Source organism: Petaurus breviceps, unplaced genomic scaffold, assembly GCF_028583685.1.
Source record: "Petaurus breviceps papuanus isolate PSGF00001 unplaced genomic scaffold, PetGlider_PUasm1.0 90925, whole genome shotgun sequence".
Taxonomy (NCBI): Eukaryota; Metazoa; Chordata; class Mammalia; order Diprotodontia; family Petauridae; genus Petaurus; species Petaurus breviceps.
In genome coordinates this window covers 16,831,613-16,859,195 of record NW_027187380.1, presented here as the reverse complement: position 1 = coordinate 16,859,195, position 27,583 = coordinate 16,831,613, and the positions used below count along the sequence as shown (strand labels likewise).

At 38.7% G+C, this 27,583-nt stretch overlaps 2 long non-coding RNA genes across 2 annotated transcripts in view; one reads left to right on the top strand and one right to left on the bottom strand.

Annotated features, from left to right (window-relative positions):
• LOC138152577 (uncharacterized) overlaps positions 1-27,583 on the bottom strand; it is a 271,906-nt gene that overhangs the window by 146,729 nt on the left and 97,594 nt on the right. The window lies entirely within an intron of this gene.
• On the top strand, positions 14,989-21,210 carry LOC138152576 (uncharacterized). The gene is made up of 2 exons (XR_011166128.1): positions 14,989-18,220; positions 21,011-21,210. It is a non-coding gene; the product is annotated as an uncharacterized lncRNA (long non-coding RNA).

The window sequence follows — 27,583 nt, the reverse complement described above, 5'->3', positions numbered from 1 at the left end:
ATCTTATACATTGGCCTGAGCCTATCGGGACCCAGGGAGAACAAGTGGCATGGATGGAAAACGGAGGTGAAAGGAGGATAAGGAAAGAGAGAGGAGGCCCCCACGAAGTCTTATGACCCGCCAGGCCTCCTAGTGTTGCCAAGATGGCAGCGCCAAGGTGTAGCCCTGAAATACACTTGGCCAGGCTCCGAAACAAACACCCAATCCAAACAGCCCCTGGTGAGTCTCTGAACAGACTGTGTCAATAAGGGTGAAAAAAAAAAGGCTAAACTGGCCACAGATCCCGCTTTCAAATATGTTGAAACAAAATAATCCCTCTCTCTCTTTTAAAATTTTCCACTGGTACTGAGGCGTCAGTGGAGTCTGCCTGGCGGCTTGTTAGAGCCTGCTGGCCCCTACAACCACTCTCCCCAAGCCTACCTGTCCTGCATAGGAATGAAGGCAAGGGGAATTATATGATATACCCAATGCTGAACACTGAGGGAATTACAGCTACTGCATTCAGAGCCTGGGGAGGCCCAGAGAACAGAGGAAAAGCTGTTCTCAGAGCTAGTGCTGGAAAAAAGAGACCTGGAGGTGGGGGATAGGGGAAGGAAAGGAGAGAAAGACAGACACACAGTTGCATTAGATACCCAGAGTTAATCAGGGTGGCTGAATTCTTATTTCCCAACAGCACAGAGAATATCTACTCTCACTCCTTGCAGTAGAAAAGATAGAAGCTATTAGTCCCCTTTCTAATTCAACAAATTCTAATTCAAAGCATATTTACAGTCAAGGGTGCAACTCTGGCCAAGGTATTTGGGATCCAAAAAGGAGAGGCAGAGTAGAGAGATGGGGGTTGGGTGAGGATACCCAGCGGCATTCTGCCTCTGACATCAGGCCCAGCTGTCAAGACTAAGATCAGTGCTAAGCTGAGGATGCCCAACACAAAACAGGAGCCAAGGCTGGCTTAGCAAGGTCTGATGAGCGAGCAGTGGAGAAGCCTGACTTGACGTCTGATTTCATCTGTCCAGCCAAAAGAAGTAATGAGAAAATGGCCGGGCAAGGCATACACAGGGGGAAAGAGCCAATTCATGGCTGACTTCGTGTCTCCACGCCCACATGCAAGCTCCCTTTTCTCTACTGTACTCAGTAATATGGATTTTGATTTGCTGTAATATGCAGTAATGTGGATTTATATTTACCCGGCACAGTGTCCTGTGGCAATTGCCTAAAGGAACATCATCATTCTTTGCTAAGGGAAGAATAGACTCCATTCCAAGGGGAAAGTATAGGAAGGAAAAAAAACAAAAAGAAACTTCTGGCACCCTAAATCATTATCATCTTCTCAAAGGATGCATTGCATAAGATTATAGCCAAAAGGAACCATAATACAAGGCAACATGACATAGTGAATTAGACTTGTCATTGTAATATAGTCCTGGATCTGAATTCAAGAAGATCTGGGTTCAAAAATTCCACCTCTGACATTTACTTAGCTTACTTAGCTGTGTGACCCTGACTGAGTCTATTAACTTCTCTGAGACTGCATCCTCATCTGTGGTGGTGTTGTTATTGTTTTTATTGTTCAGTCATCTTTCAGTCGTGTCCGACTCTTCCTGACCCTATTTAGGGTTTTCTTGGCAGAGATATTGGAGTGCTTTGCCATTTCCTTCTCCAGCTCATTTTACAGGTGAGGAAACTGAGGCAAACAGAATTAAGTGACTTGCCCAGGGTCACAGAGTTAGTAAGTGTCTGAGGCCAGATCTGAACTCAGGTATCTCTGACTCCTGTAAAATATACATACACAATATACATATATACACATAATATACATGCATATATTCACATAGACACATAAAATATGCATATACATATAAATATATATGCATGTATGAATAGTTAGGTGGTGTAGTGGATAGAGTACCTACCCTGGAGTCAGGAGGACACAAGTTCAAATCTGTCCTCAGACACTTACTTAGCTGTGTGATCCTGGGTAAATCACTTAACCCTGTTTGCCTCAGTTTCCTCATCTGTAAAATGGACTGGAGAAGGAAATGGTAAACCACTCTGGTGTCTTTGCCAGGAAAACCTCAAATGGGTTCATGAAGAGTTGGACATGACTGAAATCACCCAACAAGAACATATATGTGCTCATGTATGTGCACACACATATTTATATGTACACATGTGTGTGTACGTATAGGTACACATATTTATATTACATATATGAATCTATTTACATACACATATGATTTCTTTTTAATTTTAAGCATTATTAGACAGTGCAACCAGTCAATGCATGGGGATTTCTTAAGTGTCTGCATCTGGTACTGTGCTAGCTTTGGGAATGCAAAGAAATACAATGGGATCCTCCCCGTCCCGACGGAGCGGTAGCTTAGTGTAGAGCACTGGCCTAAGATCCAGAAAGGCCCATGCACTGACAAGCTGTGTGACTCTGGGCAAGTTGCTTAGTTTCTGTCTTGCCTCCCTTTCCTCATCTTCAAATGCAAAATAATAGTAGAATCGACCTCCCAGGATTGCTTGGAGGATAAAATGAGACAATATGTGGAAAGCACTTTGCAAACCTTAAACTGCTTTGTAAATGCTTTTATTATTGTTACTCCTACTATTACACTCTAAAAGAGAAAACAGCATGTGCACATGTAAGTAGATCTAAGACAAATAAAATAAATCCAAAGTGATGGGGTGGGGGGGGTGCTAGCAAGTGGGGAATCAGGAAAAACTTAATGAGAAGCCCTGTGAATACAGGGGAAAGAATGTTAGATTTGGAGTTTGAAGGTTTGGGTTCAAATCCCATCTCTGCCAAGGTCACCTCTGTGACCGTAGATTAGTCAGTCCCTTTGGCCCTCATTTTCCTCCTGTAAAATGAAGGCCTAGCTATTGGATGGTCTCTAAAGTCCCTTCCTCTTCTAAATCTATGATACTAGAAGAATGTAGGAGAACTGAATTTTGAAGGGAGCTTCAATATATATGATCAATATTAGATCTATAAAGCATTCTCACATTTTCCTTTTCTACCATGTTGCACAATCACCTCATTTTACAAATGACACTTATATATAGATCTGCTAAATAATTTACTCCCCATTCCTCATTTAGCAGCAGAATCAATCCTTAAATACCTTGGCTCATGATTTTATGCTTTCACAGATATATGGCACACTGCTTCTCTATTCACCAGATATATGAGTGACTGCTATGTGTCCATCGCTGTATGAGGAACCATACCTGCTCTGACGCAAGACATTGCGGTTTGGGGATATATTTGGAGGCAAGCAGACATGGTTTCCAACACTTACTAATTGTGTGAGCAAATCATTTGATTCTCCTGAGTCTGTTTCCTCACCTATAAAATTGGACTGATACACTTTAGTTCCTTTAAAGGGTTGCTGGGAACAAAATTATCTGTAAACCATTAAATACTATAGAAACATGAAATATTATTTTTTACACTTCTGTTGGGGAGATAATACTGGCCTACTAAAGTTCTATTCATTTCCTCATGTACGGACTTTGTATCTTCAAAGAATCTGCAACATTCTCTAAGTTTTTGGTTTTTATTCAGTTGTGTCTTATTCTTTATGACCCCTTTTGGGGTTTTCTTGGCAAAGATACTGGAATGGCTATTCCTTCTCCAGTTCCAACACTTGGACTGATAATACTTTAGTTTCTTTAAAGGGTTTCTGGGAACAAAATTATCTGTAAACCTTTAAGTACTATAGAAAAGTGGCCCCTATAGGGGCCAGAACTAGGTGATAAGTATCAGCCCCTTTACAAGACCAAATAAGGAAGGTGAGACAGACAGGTAACATTATGTGCATGTGTCCGCACGCACATGTATGCACACACACACTCACACATATACAAAAGACAACTCTTCATACCTGGATAAATGCAGAGTCAACACCTCCAATACATCTAAGGAAGAGGAAATTTTTAAAATTAGGCCTTTGGTAGGCAGACAAGGGAACTGAACTTAATACCTTCAAACTGAATGCTGCTATGAAAAGATCCCTTGCCAAAAGTCCCATAAACACTCAAATATTTATAACAGCATTTTTTTTGTCGTAGAAAAGAAGTAGAAATAAAGTAGATGCCCATTGGTTGGGGAATAGCTAAACAAATTGTGGCACATGAATGCAAAGAAATATTATTATGCTATAAGAAGCGACAAATATGATGACAACAGAGAAGTGTGGAAAGACATGAATGGGAGAAGAGTGAAGTAAGCAGACAAGAAAACAATATGCACAATAACTACATCAATATAAATGGGGAAAGTAGCAGCTATGAAAACTACTGAAAATGTATGTGGCAAAACTTTTAAAAAACCAAGCATTCCTCCAAAGCAAAGATACCATTCCTCACTCCTTTGCAGAAGTGGGGAGTCCATAGGTGAAGAATACTGGATATAGTCAGGTTTTTTTATGTATTGATCAATTTCATTGATTTTCTTCCTTCCCCTCTTTTAAAAAATTCTTTCATATATTAGATAACACTCCGAGGGAAGGAAACAAAGAGGGAAGATGGGAAATTCAGGAAAAGTAAAAAATAAAAGACCTCAATAAAATGTTGTGGGGTTTTTTGTTTTGTTTTGTTTCGTTTTTTAAAGAAAATAGCACTTTCCTGGGAGTTAAGACCTCGATGAAAGTCCTAGCTTTGCCAATTACTAGCTGTGTGACTGGACAAATCATTTGTACTCTGGGCTTCAGTTTCCTCGTCTTTTAAATGGACTAGATCCTTTTAAGTGGACTAGATCATTGGTGTTGAACTCAAATCGAAATGAAAACCACTAGACCCATAGAGAAGGATCCCTGATGGCCCATTAGAAAATCACATATTAATATTATCTATGTTTTATTGTATCATTGTTTTTTTGGTTAAATATTTCCCAATTTCATTTTAATTTTGTTCTGGCTGCACTTGGGAATGTTGTTGTGGATTACATGTTTAACAGCTGTGGACTGTCACTTCAAAGATACCTTCTCTTTGATGCTGTCCGCCTCACAAGCCCATGTTAATTAGTTGGTTGAGCTGCATTGTATACCATAGATGCCCTAGATAGAGGATGGCACTGTGGCCCTCAGGGACATTTTCCCCCTTAGTTCCAAATTTTCAGTCCCTCTTGCTGAAGTGTAACCCACTTTTTTGGGCAGTTAGATGGTACAGTAGATAGAGCACCGAGGCTTTGGAGTCAGGAAGACCTGAGTTCAAATCTAGCTTCAGATACTTACTGGTTGTGTGACCCTCAGCAAGTCACTTAAGTAACTTAACAGTTTGTCTCAGTTCCTTTATCTGTAAAGTGAACTGGAGAAGGAATAGCAAACTACTCCAGTATCTTTGACAAGAAAACCCCAAAGGGGGTCATAAAGAGTCAGACAACTGAACAAACAACAAAAACTCACTTTTCTTTGTGCAGTGGTGATGTAGTGATAGTCTTATGGTGACAGCCCAAATTGCTCCATTTCTATAGCATAGGTGGAAAACTGTTGAGATAACAGCTTTCAGAATGATTGCTTTTTTTCCCTTTACTTTGGTTTTTTTTTTTTTTGGGGGGGGGGGGTGTATGTGTGTGTGTGTGTGTGTGTGTGTGTGTGTGTGTGTGTGTGTTGGTTTTGTAAAGGGGTCACAGCGGAGTAAGTCAGGGAAGAAATACAAAGGGAAGGGTCTTGTGATTGTTAGGAGTGGATCCAGAAGCCACCTGATCTAAAGATTCACTTCTTGGTCTGGGTTATAAACCAGAGCCAGGCATTCTGGGGTCTGGGTTCATTTACCCTGGTCAAAATGCAATTTCCTGTCCTGCTGGATTATGCACCTCTTAGACATAAAATAACTCTTGCTAAATAACATTTTGATTAGTTTAATGTAAATGAATCAGAAACAAATGGATTATATTTCTTTGCACACATACAGGGTTGCGAAAAAATTAAAGAAGTAGGCAATAAAAGAGGATAAACGCCAAATAATTTGGGAGAGAATGGAAGAAACCTGAATTACATAAACAACATTTTCAGAAAAATACTTTTAAATGACTTGATGACCCCACCCCACAAGCCAAGCACTTCTTAACTCCAGTTCTTTCCTAGTCAAAAAAAGTGACTTTGAAAAATATTTATTTTATTGGAAGGAGGGGGAAGGAGGGAAATACTTTGGAAGATGACTTCCTTTTCATTTTTTCAAGGTACAGCAGTACATTTTTAGTCAACATCAAACAAGCATCTGAAAAAGCCTGGATGCTCATCAAAGCTAATTCAGGCCCTTAGGCCCCTCATGTTTTTGGGGATGATGACTGCTCTTCTCCAGATTTCACTGAGTCATAGAATATTAGGGCTAGAGGGGACCTTACAAACCATTTAGTCCAAACCCCTAATTTAATTTGATTTTTTACAATTAATGAAAATCCACCTTCTTTCCCTCCTACCTCTTCCTCTCTCCCCACCTCTCTCTACTGAACAAGAAAAACAACACCCTAGAAATGTATATGAATAAAAAAGCAAACAAATTCCTACCTTTCCATATCCAAAAAACACTGCAGTCCAAGTCTATCACCTTCTATCAGATATTAGATAGCATGTTTTATCAGCCCTGTGGAATTGTGTTGGTCACTTCGCTGATTAGAGTTGTTCAATCTTTCAAAGTAGTTTAACTTTACAAATGTTGCTCTGAGGAAATCATTCTCTTGGTTCTGCTCACTACAGTCTGCATCAATCCATACAAGACTTCCTAGATTTCTCTGAAACATTACTCCTTTATCATTTCTTAACAATACCATAGTATTCCATCACATTTGTCTATTTTATTTTGCTCAGCTATTGCCCAATTTATAGGTATCCCCAGTTAAACTCTGCAAGCAGTTTCCATAACTGCCCCCCCAAGAAAAACCCACATGTACCCCAGCAGTTTCCAATCACCCCTGTTCCTGGAACCCCTGGAAAAACTAAACCAAAGACATTTCTGCAAACTTGTTTCTGTAACTCCATAATACTTCCCTTCCTGCACCTCCACTATTCTGTGTACCCAGGTGATATGCCCTCATCCTATTTCCCATGACTATACCTTATAAGAACCCCCTTTCCTCCTTCCTCCCCAGGCATCCCTGTCTAAATAAAGCAGCATGCTGTCCCAAATTGCAATTCCTCCATCTTGAATAAATGCCTCATTTTATTTACCGATCACTTAGTTGGTCTGAGTTTTTCCAGCTTACCACCCTTTAGTTTCTGGAGGTAGTTGTATGATGCAATGGGTAGATAGAGCACTGGGTCTAGAGTCAAAAAGACCTGAGTTCAAATGTGATCATAGACACTTACTGACTGACTTTGTGACCCTGGGTGAGTCACTTAACTCCGTTTGCCTCTTGTCTTTAAAATTAGGATAATAATAGCACTTATCTCTCAGGGTTGTTGTAAGGATCAAGTAAGATAATAATTGGAAATCACTTAGCAGAGTGCCTGGCACATAGTAAGCACTATATAAATGTTAGCTGTTATTATTATTATTCTTTGCTACTCCAAAAAGAGTTGCTATAAATATTTTTTGCAGTTATGGGTGCATTTTCTTTGTCTTGGATCTCTTTTGGGGATAGAACTACTAGCCAACCTTTTTACTTTAAAAAGGAGAAAGCTGACATGCAGATAGAAGAAATAACTTGCTGAAGGTCACAAAGCTAATTAATTAAAGATCTGGCAACAAAGCCCAAATTTTCTGACTCTCAATTCACTGTTCTGTCTCTTTGCCACAGTCACTCAGTATTAGAGGAAGTTATGCCTGAAACTCCTTGCTCTGTTATCCAATCATGGGGAGGTCTTTGACCAAACAATCTTTCTAGTCCTCAGATTTCCATTAATACCTGTTACTTCCCAGGCACATTTTTAGAGCCAATATTATCCCTGAATTCAGAAAATTTAGATCTTTGTTAGGAGGTGAAAAGAAATAGCCTAATTTAGCCTAAAAAAGAAAGTGTAGGGGCAGCTAGGTGGAGCAGTGAAAAGAGCACTGGCCCTGGAGTCAGGAGGACCTGAGTTCAAATCCAACCTCAGATACTTGACACATCTACTCGCTGTGTGACCTTGGGCAAGTCACTTAGCCCCAATTGCCTTGCCTTTCTCCCTCCAAAAAAGAAAAGAAGAAAGGAAGAAAGAAAGGGAGAAAGGAAGGAAGGAAGGAAGGAAGGAAGGAAGGAAGGAAGGAAGGAAGGAAGGAAGGAAGGAAGGAAGGAAGGAAGGAAGGAAGGAAGGAAGGAAGGAAGGAAGGAAGAGTATCATAGCAGTAAGAATAGTAGGAGTAAGTAAAAACACTCAATTTAGAGTTAGTCCACTGTGGACTAAATCCTGTCTCTGCCACAATAACTTTGATCATGTTGCTTCCTATCTCTGGCTCTCAGTTACCTTATCAGCAAAATAAATGAGTTGAATTCAATGTTTTTGTTTAGGTCTCTTCCATCTCTGAGTCCCGCAGGTTCCAACTTTTAAAATGGAGGTGGTTGAAACAAGGAATTTCAGACATCAGAGTAAGAGGGGGCAGATTTGTTTTTTAAAGATTTTCAAACACCTGAAGTTTAAGAAAGCCTCCATAAATGCTTATTGAGTGTGCAATAAATAAATCCAGCATGGTGTAGTGGATAGAGGGCTGAAGGAATAAAAGAAGGAAGGGAGGGAGGGAAGGAGGAAGGAAGGAAAAGGGGAGAGAAGGAAGAGAGAGAGGAAAAGAGAGAGAGAGGAATGGAGGAAGTGAGGGAGAGAAGAAGACTTAGGTCCAAGTCCTGACTCTGACACATACTAGCTACCATATGTACACACATACACGTGCACGGGCGCATGCACACAGATACACACTAGCCATAAGACCCTGACCTAACAAACTTTACAATGTAACCTAATAGGGAAGAGAAGGTGCAAACATAGATCATCACAATACCAACTACAGATGAATAGTGCATCAGAGAGGTCTAAAGAGGAGGAAGGCACCCTCATATGCTATGACATAGGGGCACTAGGACATAAAGACAACAGACCTTGAAATGGATGAACTTAGGATAGATTTAGACACAATAGTATAATTTCATTCTAGTTCTGGGTATACAAAGGTACGGATCTCTGGAAGACTCTTAGACATGGAAAGCTATAACAGTATCCGTAGGCAGCAATCACAAGACAAAGGATTAGCCTTTCATCTTAAACTCAGCAAGATCAATAAAAGTATATTAATTAAAGCAACTATTTCATTACTCTAGGGGCAGCTAGGTGGCACAGTGAATAGAGCATGGGCCCTGGAGTCAGGAACTGAGTTCAAATTCAGCTTCAATCACTTGATACTTATTAGCTGTGTGACGTTGGGCAAGTCACTTAACCCCAATTACCTTGCCTTCCCCATATATATAGATATAGATATAGATATAGATATAGATATAGATATGTTAAAATAATATTTGATCTGAGTCAATGGGGAGTCACTGGAGTTTACTGAATAGAGAAATGAAAAGGTCAGATCTTCTGTTTTGGAAAATCAGTTTGTCAGCTATGCAGAGGATAAAATGGAAAGGTGAGAGATAAGGGGCAAGGAGATCAAGTAGGAGTCTATTGTAACAGTCCAGGTGAGGGGGCACAAGAGCATGACTTAGTGTAGTGACGATGCAAGAAATGTTGGGCACGTAGAAACCCCAAGATTTGGCAAGATGATAATTATTATAGTAGTATTTTTATATTATAGTAATATTTATGTAATGCTTATATAATTTAGCAATATATAAATAAAATTTTGTAATAGTTATATAATAGGTTAAAGTTTGCAAAACATCTTACACATGTTAGCTTGTTTGATCATCATAACAACCCTCTGAGATAAGTGCTTAATATTATCCCGATATTGGGGGTAGAAGGAGAGGAACAGTGGAGGAAGTTAAGGACAACCCTAAAGGTTCAAACTTGTCACTGGATAGAAAGTGATGATCTCAACCATAATAGGAAAGTGTGGAAAAGAGGTGGGAAGGCAGGAGGGAGGTACAGCAATGTAATGAAAATTGTATTGTAGATCAAAATCCATCCATACCATACTGTCTATTAATCCTATGTCAATTACTCTGTCCCAACTAAAAATGAAAAGGAGGCAGGGATTCCCAATAGCACCTGTATCCAGGAAGGGGTTATAGCTTATAACTTCCCTGAAGGGTCTAATTAGGGCTCAGAATGGGGGAGGTTGAGCACAGATGTTGATTGGAGTGGAAGGGTGGGAATGTTTGGAATAATGATAGGTGTAGTTATATCGGAAACAAGCCCTATGTTGGCTATGGAAGATGGGGTGCAAACTTATCTTCTCACCCTCCAACTGGCTAATCATACATTCTATAAGGTAAGGCCACAGTCATGACTTTGGAGACTACTACCCTAAGCGATAAAGTCACTAAATGGAAGAGCTAATTAACTTCTAAAACTTTCTCCCCAGCTAAATCGAATAATTTTACTTCCGACCTAGCCAAAAGTCAAATTTCTGTTTTCTTCAACTTGAGAAATTTCCCATCCCCAATTCTCCTCTCTGCATCTAAATCATGGAGAAATGTGTTCAGGTTCTGAATTGGCAACTCAGTCAGTTACATTTGGGGTGCGGAGGTTTAATTTCCTTCTCTCATCTCTCTATTGAGCTTCCTTGAAGCTTTGAACAGATTCAAGCAGTGATTCAAGCAAGAAGGACAAAAGATAGCGCGCGCACACACACACACACACACATACATATTTCTTTTAAAGGTGAAAGGAATTGAAGGAAAAGGGACTGAGGGGAATAGGGGAAAAGAAAAGGAAATTCCAGAACCACAGACAAGTATAATAAAATGGCTCTAAGAAAAGCCAGGAAAAAAAGGCCATACCGAGGTAAGGTCTCTGCAGTCTTGGCTAAAAGCATTTTTTAAATGTTTTCAGTTAATTCAAGGTAGGACATTAAATATTTAGAATGATGAGAGAAGCGCTCCATAGGACTTAAGAGCTAGATCAGGACCTGAGAGATCATTTTGTCCACCTCCTTAATTAGACAGTAATGACAGATAGATAGACAATAGATAAATCAAAAGAAATAAAGATGATTGAAAGCTAGGTAGATACAAAGAGAGAGGTGATAGATAAGAAGACAGGTAGATAGAGAGATATAGAAAGATAGATGGATAGATAAGATATAGGTAGATCAAAAGAAAGATGATCGACAGCTAGATACAGGGATGATAAATAAGACAAGAAATAGAGATGATAGATATGTATATAGACAAATATGGAGTAGAAAGATATAGGTAGATAGAAAGATAGGTAGATATAAGGAAAGAAATGATAGATAAAATTTTAGAAAAAGAGATGATAGAAAAATAAGAGAGGCAGAGAGGTGATAGATTGGTAAGGAAAGAGAGATGATAAAAAGGTAGATATAGGGAGAGATGAGAGAGGTGATTGAGATAAAGAGGTGATGGAGAGAGATAGGTAGACAGGGAAAGATAGGGGAGATGAGGAAGAGGAAAGAAAGAGAGACAGGAGGATGGTGGGAGAAAAAGGCAATAGATGAGAAAGAAGAAATTGAGAGAGGTGAAGCCTGCCTCTCTCTCACAGCCAGAAAGTCACAGAAACTATTCAACCAATCCTGACTCCAATTCTCTTTACATGACACTCACTTAGAGGGATCTAAGTGTTCTCTATGGGTGCTGCCACTGGCTTACTGATGCCTTGACAGACACATAGCTAGAAACTGGAGCATCCAGGATAACTATCACAAACCAAATCACTAATAGGTGAAGTTGTATGAGTTGAGGCAGCTGGGTGGTACAGATAAAGGTCTGGGCCTGGAGTCTAGAAGGTTTGAATTTGAATCCAACCTCAATCACTTCCTAATCATGTGATCCTTAACCTCTGTCTACTTCAGTTTCTTAAACTGTAAAATGGGGATAAAAACACCATCTACCTCACAATTGTTGTTGTTGTGAGGATCAAATGAGATGATAAAATACTTAGTGTGGTGCCTGGGACATAGCAGGTGTTTAATAAATGCTTCTTCCTTTCTTCAGTTGGGGCAGGGGGAGGGCATATATGAACTGCCCTGTAGGGGGGTGCCTGAAATCCTAGGACACATGCATAAGGAGTGAAAGAAGGAGCAAGGAATAATGGGGACGAGAAATTGATCCTTCAGATTTGAGAAACTAAATCTCCACTTTCCATCAGCAGTTCAGCTCAGTTTGGACAACAGGGAATAAGATGCCCAAACACGAGAATTCTAGCTTACTTTTTCGTGTTGTCTTCCCCCATTTAGATTGTAAGCTTGAAGGCGGGGCTATCTTTCTTTTTTCTTATTTATAACCTCAGTGATTAGCACAGTACCAGGCATACATTAAGCAATTAGTAAATGTTTACTAAATTGAATTACTGAATCTGGCAAATTCCTATTTTAACCAATTATTAGTTATTAACTAAATATTCTTGCTAACTAAATGCTAGTCTCAGTTGCTTAAACATGGATGAGAGACAAGCACTGTCAGTTCCCTAAACTGGTTTCCCTGGAAAAAGTTCCAATTGTCCTATCCTACTTGCAGTTCTTTACCTAAGCCCCATGCTGTCCTTCCCAGAGAACCAGCAAATCAGAAGAAAAAAAATCTATTTGTGGAGAGGCCCCTGGACTTGTTTGCTTGAGTTGCCATTGTAATAGTAATTTTTGGTTAACATAATAAAACTACCCAGAAAGAGATATCCTTTTCCCCAAACCCTAGAGGGTTAAATAATACCCTAAACAACTTTACAAAGAGACAAATTAATCATTTATGCCAATAATATAGCTTCATTTTGGCAGTCAGGAGCAGCTAATTTTAAAGCTAGCTGATTAGAAACAACAAGTTAGGGTATTTGGTCAAAGGAAGGGCTACAGACTGAAATATTTTATTCATCCCCATATTTGTAATCTTTTCACAGCAGCCCATGTGAAACCATAATGTCTGGGGTGAACCAAGCCTTGTGGGTCAAGTAAGAATGTCTTTAATCATAGGTTTATCATCACCTTGGAGCCTTTGTGGTCCAAAAAGAGAGCTAAGAGAACTCAGTTCATTTATGAATCGAGCCCATAAACCACAGGACTGTTACCTAAAAAAAGAAGAAAACTAATAGGAAGTAATAGGTTACAGGGACACAGCAGTATCACCACAGAGGGTTCACAATGTAATGAGCATTGAAGGAGAAGAGAAGGGAAATAAGTAAGAGATGTTGGACATCTGCTTGTGGAATTCAGCTAAGAAATAATATAAACCCAGATTAGAAGCAAGAACTTGTCAGGTTTCCTGGAAGAAAGAAGCCTGTCTCATTCACTGAGAAAGTCCCATCATAATTACAGGGCATAAAGAGAACCAGGGAATATCAAGAGCCTATAAAGCAAAGGCTATGGAAACATCAAACTCTCTATTTCCAACCCTCCTGTAAGAAATAAAATCAATATGAGCTGAATTGTCCACTTGGAGTCTGCCATCTTGGTTAATTCATAATAGCTTAAATAACAATCCTTTGGGGGCAGCCAGGTGGCTCAGTGAGTAAGAGCACCAGCCCCAGAGTCAGGAAAACCTGGGATCGAATCCGGGCTCCAATACTTAGCACCACACCCAGAAATAATAACTGGCCGTGTAACCTTGAGCAAATTACTTAACCCCAATTGCTTTAAAAAAAAAAAGAAGAAGTTGGCACCCACTCCATCACAAAAAACACTAGCAAATGGTTCCACAATATTTATGGGGTGGCCAGGTAGCACAGAGAGTAAGAGCACCGGCTCCAGAGTCAGGATGACCTAGGATCAAATCCAGGCTCCGATACTTAGCACCACACCCAGAAATAATAACTGGCCATGTAACCTTGAGCAAGTTACTTAACCCCAACTGCTTTAAAAAAAAAAATCCTTAAATAATAATAAATAATTAAATAATGATCCTCACCATTACGGGAGGAATGAATGGTTCCAAGTATTAATGACTGAATTTAAGAGACACTCCCTGGAATGCTCAACCAAAACCCAGGACCACAAGAAATATTCCCTCCTTGTAAAAACTTCAGTCCCAAGCAACAACCCCCTTGAACATTGAGCAGTTCAGTGCTGCAATCAAGTAATATTTACAATAAAATTAATCTAACACATATGTAATGATAAGAATGATCAACATTTTACTGGTAACTAGTTCTGGTAAGTAATAAAACTAATCATTTCTTGGCATAATGACTGGAGGGGAGGAGGGCTGGTAATAGCAACAATATGCATAACTGATTTTTATTTCATAGCATTTTGTGATTACAAAGTGCCTTCGCTGCTCTAAGGTTCATCTGCAGACTTCTGGATCTGTGATCCAAAGGGCAATAATAGTAATAGTATTAATAATGAGAATAATGGAATATATACAGTACTTTAAAATTAGCCCCCCCCAAAAAAAATTTGTATTTTCTCATGCAATCCTCACAACAACCTTGTGTGCTAAGTGGTATTATTAGCCCTATTTTACATTTAAGTAAACTGAGGCTGAGAGAGGTTAAGGACCAGAAATCTGGGACTCTCTAGTTATCCATTAATGGGTGTTTATATCTCTCTCAGGATCCATCCCTTCCCCCAAGACCCACAAAAACAGTTATACCCCCATCTAGGCACTGGTTCCCCTTAAGGCTGAGCAGAAGAAATGGTCTGTCCCTTCCTAGCATGACAGTGGAATAAACTTCTTAATATTTTATCAGAGAACAGCTTCTACTTAATAGAATCTCCTTCTGCTTTATTCCCCTTGGATTAAAAAGCAAATATCAGAAGGGAGCCGGGGAGACTATAGGTCATTTTTCACCTTAGCTTTGATTAACTTAATCAGATTATCTTTTTCCTGGCACTTAGCAGAGACTCTAGCATGGAATTAATGGAAATATTGATTGAAAGAGAAAAGGGAGGGAGGAGGGGGTATAAAAACATCCCTTGGGTTGTTTTGTTGTTATTGTTGTTGCTGTTGGGGTTTTTTTGGTTTGTTTTGGTTTATTTTGGTTTGGTTTTGTTAGGGTAAAACCTAGCAGCTAAACCTATAAGACAACCTGTAGTCTAGAATTCTAGAAGGTTAATTCTAGGAGGGACCTTTGAGATCATCTAATGAATCCCTTCATTTTATAGAGGAAAAAAACAAAGGTCAAGAGAAATAAAATGTTACAATAAATTACTTTAAAAAGAAACTGGGACAAGGGAATCTTAGAAGGGGATATATTATCGTAGATTGACTCCTGAAACATTTTTTTTTAATTTTGTAGTTATTTTGAGTGGGATTTCCCTTTCTATATTTCCTCATGAATTCTGCTACTGTTATATAAAAGTAGTATTAGTTTGGGGGGGGGTTATTTTTTTATTTGGATTCTTTACTGAAACTATTCTCTCAATTAGTTTTCTGCTAATTCCCTTTGAATTTTCTAAATAAAACATCTTGTCTCCAGCAAATAAAGATAGTACTTCTTTTTCTTGTCTTACTGATATTGCTAACATTTCTAGAATTATGTCAAATTATACCAAGGACAGGGTAACAGCCTTGTTTTACTCTTGTATTTATTTGGAAAGCATCTAGAGTTTTCCCACTATATATAATGCTAGCTTTTGGTTTTGAATATACTTTTTATTACATTAAAAGGTATCTTCATAATAACCTGGAAAGACATATAAACTGATGCTGAGTGAGGACAGCAGAACCAGGAGAACATTGTACACAATTATAGACACATCATATCTGATATATTTTCAATTAGACTGGGTTCATCTCAGCAATGCAAAGTTATAAGACAATTCCAAAGGACTCATGAAGGAAAAGGCTATCCACATTCAGAGAAAGAATTACAGAGTCTGAATGCAGATTGAAGCAATCTACTTGCTCTCTCTTTTTCATTTTATTTTGCTGTTTCTTCCTTGTTATTCATTCCTTTGGTTATAATTCTTCTTTACAACTTGACTAATGTTTAATGTGAAGGTATATGTAGAACCTATATCAGATTGCATACCGCCATGGGGCTGGGAGTGGGTGTGGGGAAAGAAAATTTATAACTCAAAAACTTGTGGAACTGTATGTTGTAAACCAATAGTAAATAAATAAATGAATAAATTTTAATCTTTTTAAAGTATCTTGCTATGTCTGTGCTTTACAGGATTTTTAGCACAAGTGTTTTATTTCACCAAAGGCTCTTTCTGCATATATTGATATAAGCATGTGATTTGGGGTTTAAAATAATTTTATTTAATATAATTATGTCAATTATTTGCTTAAACCATCCTTGCATCCATGTATAAATTCAACTTGATCATAGTGACTTATTAGATAAATTGTTGTAACCAAAGTTTTTGAATCAATACTCATTGATGATAATGATACACAAATCTTTTTATTTACTTTATTCATCTTCCCTGGTTTAGGTATTAAAACAATATTTATGCCATAAAACGAGCTTTGGTAGAGTTGTCTTCTTTCTTCATTTTTGAGAATAATTTGTGTAATGTTGTTGTTAGTTATTCTTTGATAATTTGTTGGATTTTTCTATAAATATACCTGGACCTGGGATATTTTTCTTTGAAAGTTTCTTTTGCAGTTATTTAGTTTTCCTTAACTTAAATTTGATTATTTAAGTCCTCTACTTGTTGTTCTCTTAATTGTGATATTCTAATTTTTCACAGAATAATCACATATTTCTCTTGATTTTTCATTTTGTTGGAATCCTTTTTTATTTTCCTCCATTGTGACTTTGCCTTGCTAATTTTTTTTTGTTTTTGTTCATTTTATTTTCTTCCTTTTTAAGCAAGTTGCCAAAAGGGCTATTACTTTTTTTAGTCTTTTTTTTTAATAGCTTTTAGTTCTGTTCATAAATCCTATAGTCTTTTTAGTTATCAATTTATCTAGTTCTCCTCTAGTCTTCAAGATTTCCTCTTCTTCATTTATTTTGGGTTTATTTGATGGTTTTCTAATTTTTAAACTGCTTATATTCAGTTCACTAATCCTCTCTTTTTAGATTTTTGTCAAGTCTTATCTTAGGGATATAATTTTTTTCCTCTGTGGTCTGCTTTAGCCACATCCCAGAAATTTCAGCATTCTATCTTGTTAATACCATTATCTTTATTGTTTCTATGATTCATTGTTTGACCTATTCATTGTTCTGGCTTTATTATTAAATCTTCATTCAGGTCTGTCTTTTGATTGTCCTTCCTGTACTGATTTCTATGGTTTCTATTACAAGTCTAGGAGTTAGCTTATGCCTTTGCTGAAAGATGAGGAAGCTAGTAGGAAAGGGGTCCTGAATGATTTCTTTATGGATTAGAGTTCTTTGATGTTAATTCATAAGAATTTTACTGTCTTGTTGGGATTCTGTCTTCCAGGTCCTATGAATTGAGGTTTAATTATTCTACCTCTGGAATATAATTCTTTTTTAGAAGGTTAAGAGCATCCATAGAAAAGAAGGAAGGGAACAAGTATTTATTAAGCATCTATTATGTTCCAGGCACTGTACTAATAAGCTCTTTGCAAATATTATCTCATTTGATCCTTACAATAATCTTAGGAGGTCGGTGCTATTATTTTATATATCCCGTTTTACAGTTGAGGAAACTGAGGGAGACAGCAGTTATGTGAATTGTCCAGGATCACATGACTAGTGACTGAGTAAATATCTGAGGTAATATTTGAACTCAGGACTTCCTGACCCAAGAACCAGAACTCCATTAGCAGCCTAGCAACTAACACACCATCTTGCTGCTCATATAGCTTGGAATATGATGACTCTCTTTTTTAAAAAAGGGAATTACTATTTTTTAGGTCAGGCTTTTGATTATCTCAGAATTACTCATTTTGCAGATAGGAAAACTAAGGCCCAGACACTTGCTCAAGGTTGCAGATAATAAGTGATTATCTCACCTTCAAGCTTCCCTAGCAGCCACAGATCCCATGCTCATGATTACAATGGGAAATAGGACACAGAACTAGAATTGGAACCGAAATTCTGATTCTGAAATCAGCATATTTTCTATCATACTGCCTTCTCCTAAGCGACTCTCTCATTTGCCTGCTTTTTCCCAGCCCCCTCATTCTAACTGCATTAAGCGTTCTTACCTAGTAACTAGCTAGTCCTGTTATTCCAGTCTAGGGCTCCTTGATAAGCAGCTGCCAATGCTGTGGTGGATTAATGATGATTTACCCAGGTTCCAGACAAGCTGAACTCACTGTCTCTAAGCCAAGGTAGGAACCCAAGCCTTCAACATGGAGAGAAGACAAAAGCAGTGGGAATTAAACTCTTAAAGCTTCCTTCCTTTTTCTTGACTTTCACATTGTGATCATGGGCATGGGACCTGTGGCTGTTAGGGAACTGGTTTCAGTTTCTTGAAAGTAAGATAATCTTTTAGATGGGCCTTATAAACTGGAATGCACTCTGAAAAGTCCTAAAAGAACTGAAGAGCAGGCCAAAAACAAATAAAAGGCATTCAACCCTTCCAATTTCTAGACAGTTTCTCAAAGCAATACAGGTAGACAGATGCTGGGGTTCCCTTAACCTGGTGAGGGACTAGGAACTTAAAAGAAATGAGAGTTAAACTGGTCTAGACAAATATTTATACAACCAATGCAAGATGTATTTCTCAATACTCACTAAAATTCATTTAGTCAATTCCTTTGCCTGCAGGAAGGTCTACAATTAACCTTTTCCAGAGTTTTATTTACCCTTTTTTTTTTTTAAAGAACTTACAGGTAAGAACTTAATCTAGGATTTAGTCTGGAAATTATTTATGTATATATGTCCAACGTGGCATAAAGAGCATTAGAATAGGAATCAGAAAACTTGGGTTTGGGTACTGGCTCTGCCCTTAGGTGACAAAGTGGATAGAGCACCAGGCCTGCACTCAGGAAGATTCCTCTTCCTGAGTTCAAATCCCACCTCAGAAACTTACTAGCTGTGTGATGCTGAGCAAGTCACTTAACCCTGTTTGACTCAGTTCCTCATCTGTAAAATGAGCTGGAGAAGAAAGTGGCAAACCACTCCAGTATCTTTGCCACAAAACCCCCCAAAATGAGGTCATAGTGAGTCAGACGTGATTGAACGATAACCTAGCTCTGCCACTCACTAGTATTCCGATCTTGGATAAATTACCTTCCTTCCCTGAACCTTGCTAGAGGCTCTACAAAATGAGGGAGATTGGATGAGAGCTTTAAGATCCCCCTTTTTTCAAATATATTTTATTGCTATCTTTGTTTTTTTAAATCACCAAAATTTCTCCCAGTATCCCTCCCCATTCACCCTCTCAAGAAGCCATCCCACATAAAAATATTATTTTAAAAGAAAAAAAAGGAAGAGGAAAAAATCAGTAAAAATGATCAATACATTGAAAAAGTCTGGAAAATGCATGCAATGTTCATACCCAAGGATCTCTGACATCTGCAAAGGAATTGATGAGAATGTCTTCTCATAGCACTTCTCTAGATTCTTGCTTGCCCTTTGTAATTTCCCAACTTTCACTTTGATTTTCTTGTGATGGTTGTTCTTTCCTCTTACATTATTGTCGTCATCATGTATATTGTTTTCTCAGCTTTGCTTACTTCACTCTGTATCAGATCATGTGATGATTCTTCTCTGTATTCATTTGGCTTCTCTGTACTCATATTATTTGTCATTTCTTACAGCACAGGAATATTGCATTACATTCCTATGCCACAGTTTGTTTGGTCATCCCCCAGTCAATGGGCATTGTCCTCCCAGCTTTTCTCCTTGAATGGTTCTGTGATCCTATGGATATGTTTTTTTTTCCTTACTGAGATAAAAACCTATCACTTCTACTTCTGTTCTCCACAGATGGAGATCCACTAGCCATTATCTTCCATATGAAAAACTTCAAAATACTTAATATGTGAAATTTAATTTTATCTTCTTTTACTCACAAAAATCTTTGCTCATGATGTCTCCTGCATTAGATACATAGTATATGTTTCATAAATGTTTACTGACTGACATCAGACTGTGTGATCCTTGATAGCAAGAAATGGTTTTTTGCCTTTTGTATCTCAAGCATTTATCTCAGTGCCTGGCATATAGTAGGTGCTTAAAAAATGCTTGCTGATTTCTGTACAGGACTATCTTTGTTTTGTTTTGGATTTTTTGAGGTGGGAAGGTAGGGCAATTGGGGCTAAATGACTTGCACGAGGTCACACAGCTAGTTTTTGTGTTAAGTGTCTGAGGCCACATTTGAACTCAGGTCCTCCAGACTCCAGGGCCAGTGCTCTATTCACTGTGCCACCTAGCCGTCCCTACAGGACTATCTTAACTGACTTTCTCATAGGTATAGTGATGTCATCCCACAATACTTTATAGTAATCTACCATCTGTCTTCTTTAGACCCACATCCTGGGCTTAATCTTGGAATCAACCTAATTTGGTTAGAATTAGAATAAGAAGTTAATTTACTTCTTAACCAAATTCGAAAAAGCTCCCTATTAAAGCCTTTGTGGAATAGTTTAGTGGATCTGTGATTTTATCTATGTGGGTACAGGCACTGAAAATGAAGACTGCAATCCATCCATGCCTTCTATCCCATGCAGCTTTTGTATATGTACTCCCATAAATCTACCACAATGGATTATGGGTCTTCCCCCAGTTCTTTTAATATTGCAAGGATACCAATAAATCACAGAATTTGAGAACTGGAAGGGACATCAGAGGACATTTGGTCCAACTCCTACATGAAAGGAATCCTCATTATAATAAACTCAACCAATGGTTGTCCAGTCTCTGCTTAAAGACTCTCTCAATAAGGAGTGACCCATTTCCTCTCAAAGCAGTCCATTCCACTTTGACATAGTTCTAATTATTAGGAAGAGTTTATTTTTTTCCTGCCAGAAATCAAGCCTAAATTGATCTTTGTGACTTTCATACACTGCTGGTTCCATTTTCTGGGGCCATACCAAAAAAAAATCTAATCTGTCCTACATATTACATTCCTTCCCATAGTTGAAATTCTCTTCACTGTATCCTCATTTCTCCAGATTAATACCTGCAGTTCCTTCAACTGATCTTCATAAAACATGGACTTGGACACTCCATCACCCTGCCTGCCATCCTCTGGACACTTTTCAATTCAGCAATGTTCTTCTTAAACTATGACATTCAGAACTGAACACAATACTCCAAATGAGGTCTAATGATAATATGTTATTAAAGCTCTTATTATTAATGAATAATAAAAGTTTTATTTGCATAAAAATGCAAATAGAAACAACTCAGAGATTTTACCTCAAAGCCAACAAATTGACAAAGATGAGAAAATAAAGGTATAGGCAATACTGGAAATGTATAGTCAGGCACACTAACATACTGTTGGTAGAGCTATGCTTTTGGTTCAACCATTGTGGAAAGCAATTTAGAATTATACTAGGAAAGTAACTAAAATGTACCCACAGAGGAGATCCCATTGGTTGGTATATTTCCTCAAAGAAGCCAAAGATGGAAAGAAATATATATTTATTTATATATATATAGCATAATATATACACTAAAATATTTACCAGCATTCTTGTGATAGAATACAATGGGAAACAAAGTATCCCCCATTAACTGGGAAAAAGATAAACTCACTGCGCTATATTAATATAATGGAGTATCATTGTGTCATAAGAAATTATTAATATTGAGACTGTAAGAACAGGTGAAAAGTTATACGAACTGATACAAAGGGAAGTAAGCAGAACCAGGGAAACGATATGCACAATTACAACTGTAATATAAATGGCACGAACAATAAATAGAATCAAAATGAAGGCTTCATAATTTTAGTACCCAATCTGGTGAGCAAGACAACATATACTTTTGGACTTGATGGATGTTTGGTTTGTCTTGCTTGACTGCTTTTTTTTCTCTTTCTTTTGTATTCTTTATTACAGAAATATCTGAGTGGGGGAGGGGAATATATTGAGGAAAAAAGATGATGTAAAAACAAAAGATCAAGAAATTTTTATTTTAAAAGCACATAAAAAATAAAACAAATATTACTGCCTAAAAGCAAATAAAAAAACACAAACATTATAGACCGCCAAGTTAAACAACCAACCCATTTTGTCTAGAGATAATCCCATGGCCAGCATGGCCTACTTCCTCTACTGAACTTAGCTAAAAAAACAAAACTCTGAGATCAAAACCAAAAATCTGGCAACACAAACCAAGCAAATAGAAAGAAACCTAGAGCACAGAACTCAGTGAAATGTGCAATCATTAAAAGTGCTAGTGTATAAGTGGGATAATTAATTTCCTAACTCAGATAAAGATAAGGTTCTGACTTGCCTGACCTGTTGTCTCCTTGTTGCCTGAAAACAATGCCAGTTCAACCTCATTCCCACATGTGGAAAATCCCTGTGAAATGGAATCTGAGGAGGAAATAATCTCCTAAAGCAAGATTTAACCTGGAAACTATAAATTTGGTTGTTGGGTTTTGTTTTGTTTTGTTTTGTTTTGTTTATATTTTGATAATTGCTCAAAAACTCCTTGAAAAGCTCAAGTTAGGTCACTTACCCCCAGTAATAGACCATCTCCATCCTAAGCATACAGCAGATTTCCAATGAACTCTTGAACTCATCCAGTGAAGTGAGATTCACTGAAAATTGCTCTAATACTTAACTGGTCTGTGGACCAGTCCCTTCACCTCTCTGGCTATCACAGTCACAAGGTAAAGAATAGAATGTTTCCCTAAGAGTTATAGGGTTCAAGATATCCAAGCTTTGGAGGGGAAGTTAAAACTATACAGTCACATAAAAAAAGCTATGTAGTATTTCTAAACTAACATGGAAAAAAGAGACTGAAGACTTAAATACTGCACAGGCTATTAACTAAAGCAAGGTGACCAGAGCTTTTTCTCAATATGCCAAAATTTGCCAAGCCCTGAGAATGCTTGTACTCCCAGGTCAGGTCCAAACACTTGAGTGTAGCACCTAGTTAGCAAGATTAAGATAAACTCATAAGGGGTGGCCAGGTGGCACCGCGAGTAAGAGCACCGGCTCCAGTGTCAGGATGACATGTGGATCGAATCCAGGCTCAGATACTTATTACCCATCCAGAAATACCTGGCCGTGTAACCTTGAGCAAGTTACTTAACCCCAATTGCTTTAAAAAAAAAAAAAAAGATAAACTCATAATACTTTCCAGCTCTACCTCACCCCTCAAACCCAACCCCTTGTAGTACCCAAAGCAAGCTCTTCCCAAGCCCCATCCCACCCCCATGCTCACCCATGTCTAAAGGTCCCTATCTATCCCTAAAGGGGACAATGGCCAAGGATTTCTCCCCTATAGGGCCTTGTATACCCAGACAGATGGCTCTGGCTTTTCCCTACCATTTGTGGGGTGAGGAACCTGCAGCCTCAAGGCCACGTGTGGCCCTCTTGGTCCTCAAGTGCAGCCCTTTAACTGAATCCAAACTTCACAGAACAAATCTGCTTAATAAAAGAATTTGTTCTGTTAAACTTGGACTCAGTCAAAAGGCTGCACCCAAGGACCTAGAAGGCCACATGTGGCCTCAAAGTCACAGGTTCCCCACCCCTGCAAAGTCTCTAAGGTCTGTTCCTAACCCCCACAACTGAATTTGTCTCAAAAAGCTGACTTGAGAGTGCCTTTCACACTGCTTGTCCAGATGCTATAACTACTAATTATGACTCTGTGGATAGTCCCTTCACCTCTCTGGGTCTCATATTCCTCATCTATAAAAAAGAATGGGTGGGAGCAGATGTTCCCCAAAGACCCTTCCGACTCTCTCAAATTTCAATCCCCCAATTTTCTTTGCACAGCTAAGGGAGTTCTTAGCCTTGTGCCTGCAGCTACTGTTGGCAGTCCCTTTAATCAGCTGAGTTCTCCACCCCCTTCTCTAAGGTACTTTCTAGGGTTTGGGAATGCCAGTGTCCTTGGTCTGCTCTACAGAGTCAACAGCAATTTATCTGAACTGGACAAACAAGGCAGCCCTTAAGCAACTAAACTCTAACAAGGCTTAATTACTCGGGGTGGGGGGGGGGGGTGGCTGGAACCTTTGTAGGTCGGAAAGAGGCAAGAGAGGAAAGGAACAAGAGAAAAGGCAGAAAACTCCAGGGGAAATTCTGTGGGGGAAAAGATTAAAGGGAGCTATAAAACAATTCTGACAGGTTAACAGACAGGTAATATTCCACTGGTGTTTATTTAACCAGGCTAGCTCTCCATGCAGCACACATTAAGCCCCAGTGAGATATCCTCAAAAGCTATCCTTGTACAAAAACAAGGATCTAGTCAGGGAAAATCAAATAACCAGCACAGGCAGATGCTGGCAGGCCAGTCCACTCCACCGTCAACCAGAAACCACCTCAAAATGCCTCTCAAGATAGCTCCATAGAGACTGTCTCCTGATAGCTTAACACCAGAGGAATTTGCAGGAAAGCATTTCTGCAGGGACTTGCCTCCACCTCTATACCCAGGGCCTTGTCCCTCCAAACTGGAATCCATTACAGGAACCACCACAGCCTGGTGACCTTGAGACCAGTTCACTTTACTCCTAGGGCATGGTCCAGACTCATTATTCCTGAATAGAGAGAAGCCTTGCTTGGGTCCAAGGGTTAGTGACTGGCTGCTCTTAAAAACATAGAAAATAATAACAGCAATAATAATAGCTAGCATTTATATAATGCTTTAAAGTTTGCAAAAAATAGCTAGTATGTTAGTACCTTGGGAGGTAGGTGTTATTATTAGCTTCATTTTACAGTTGAGGAAACTGAAGCTGAAAGACATTAAGAGACTAGCCCAGGACCATACAGTTTGTGTCTCAGGCAGAATTTGAACTTAGGTCTTCTTGACGCCAGCTCTGGTCCTCTATCAATAGAGCCACTTAGCCACCTCTATAGATCTAAAGGAGGAAGGGACACCAGAAGCCATCTAGTCCAACCCTTTCATTCTACATTTGAGGAAATAGAAGCCCAGGGAGGAGTGACTTGTCCAGGGTCACACAGGTAGTATAGGTCAAGTGTCAGATGTCAGATATGAACCTAGGTCCTCCAACTCCAAAATTTGAGCTCTTTCCATCATTCCCCATTATCTCTATCAATGAACTAAAATGGATCCAGTTGTGTGGCCACAGGTCAACTCCAAGATCTGGTGAGTGTCATCCTATGGAGTGTGTTCAAGAGTTCAGGGCTGCCTCAGTGCTTTCTTCAATTGGTCAACAAGCAACTACCATGCACTGGGGAATACAAAAATAAAAATGAAAGACCCCACCCTCAAGGAGTTTACATTTCATTAAAGAGACAGAATGTAGACATAGGAAAAATGTAAAACAAATATATACCTGATACATATAAAATGAATAAATGGTCATTTCTAAGAGGTAGCATTAGCAGCTAGAGAGGAGGGGGGAGGACAGAAATCAGGAAGGGCTTCTTGGAGGAGGCAGCCCTTTTAAGGAAACTAAGAGTTCCAAAAGGGAGCTTATTCCAGACATGGGAGAAAGCCTTAGGCAAAGGCACAGAGATGGGAATTAGAATTTCATTTAAAAGAAATGACAAAACAGCCAGTTTGGCTGGAAATATAGCATGTGAAGGGAAGTTATGTAAATTAAGTTTGAAAAAGCTCTACTTCACTCTTACCAGTTTCCTTGGCCATACCCAGACTGTGAGGATAAATCCATTTCTCTACACACAAGGGTATGCTGCTAACGATTTAACAACCAGGTCTCCAAAAAAAATCCAAAATACACTAAATGTAATCTAAATATTAACATTTTTTCCATCACCTTCTTAAGCCTAGCCAATCAACAAAACAATATCTCCAGCCCTGAATTGTAGTATTTGTCCACTTTCAAGGTCTAAGTGCTCACACTGAAAATTTAACAATCAGCTCTTGAACTGGCTCTAGCATACACCACTTCCAACAAGCTATTTCTGTGACTCTTTCACCAGTGAATATACATAAGGTAGCAGGTACAGGGAGATACTGGGACATAAAAGAATACTGCACTAGACATTAAATCAAAGACCTGGGTTCAAATCATGCTTCAGACCTATGAGACTCTTAACCATTACTTGACCTCTATGAGCCTCAGTTTCCCCAACTGAAAAAATCCCCACTTCATAGGGATGTTTTAAGAATCAAACAAGATCCTGTATGTTAAGCCTGTTTAAAACCTAAGGTGCTAGATAAATGTGTTTTTATTATAAAGTTTAAAAAAAAATACTAGGCCCTGCACATTTACAAAATTACACTTGCATCTTTTACCAAATTTCAAAAAAAAAAAACCCACCTCCTTGGGCAGTCTTGATTAAGTTTTCCTATTGAAGAGGCTGTCCCAGATTTCTGCCCAGAGTGGAAGCTCTTTCTGGGGCCCCCGAGATGAATGCTACACTGGCAGAGGTCCCATGGGAAAAGACATCACCCAAGTCCCATAAATCCATGAGGGCTCAAAGACCACTCAAGCAATTCGATATGGCTTTATTTTCCCCGTACTTCTCAGAGAATGCTTTAAAAAAAAAAAAAAAAACTTCTAAGTCAGTGACCTAGCCCATGAGGGGAGCCAATTCTCTTACTTCATATCCTACCATGATCCCTGGTTTCTTTTGCTAGACACTATTTTGAGGTTGGATTGTATATTTTTAAGTTATTTGGAAAATCACTGTGACTTTAAAAGTAAAATTCTGAGTGACATCTGTCAACTCTGATTACCATGAATTCACTTAAGTAGTTTTTTCTTCCTTTTCTTTTTTTGCCTTTTTATTAATACATGCAATGAAGTAAGTGTTACACAGAAATATTTTAGGAGCCTGATCAGCCATGAATTAAATACTCCCCTGAAACTGGCCCCAAAGGCTAATTCCAAAGACCCCCCCGCTCCCTTTTCCCCTTTAGACCCACTGCTATATTCTTGAGAGCTGGGACCATCACTCAAGAGTCTTTTCTGGGGCATGCTGCCAGTTCTACATGACGACTTTTCATGGAGTCAGAGACCCATAATGGACCTCAGAGATCATCTACAAACACCCCATTTTTACAGAATAGGAAAAAGAGACCAAAAGAGTTATGAAGCACTCTGCCCAAGGTCACACAGTTAGCTAGCTAGCTAGCTAGCTAGCTAGCTAGCAGAAGTGTTGGGCCTGCAGCCCAGATCTCCTGTCTGAGTACAGGACTTTCTACCCCAGTGTTGTCCTTACTCAAAGTCTCAATTTTCCTCTATTTCCCTAACTTAGAAGAAAAGAACACACTGAGGTCCATATCCTATTAACTGATAATCTCTTCCTCTGCATTCTGATCTTCTAACCAAATGATCCACTGTGAAAATGTGTCTATTTGTCTCCCTTTCCCTTTAAATTCCCTATGGGGATTTAAATTCTCCCTTTTGAGACATCATTCAACCCAGTAGCTTTGGTTCTCAGCCCAACCACAGCCAGTTATTCAAGACTTCAGGATGCTAGATTGTGACTGCAGAGCAAACTTTATTTTGTTAAAGTGCCATATTACCTCTCGTGTGAATTGCTATTGCTATGGAGCATTGTATTGATGTGATGATATATGCCTTCAAGGAGATAGGATAGAACAGTGTTGCCCTGGTGCAGTGGAAAGGAGACAGG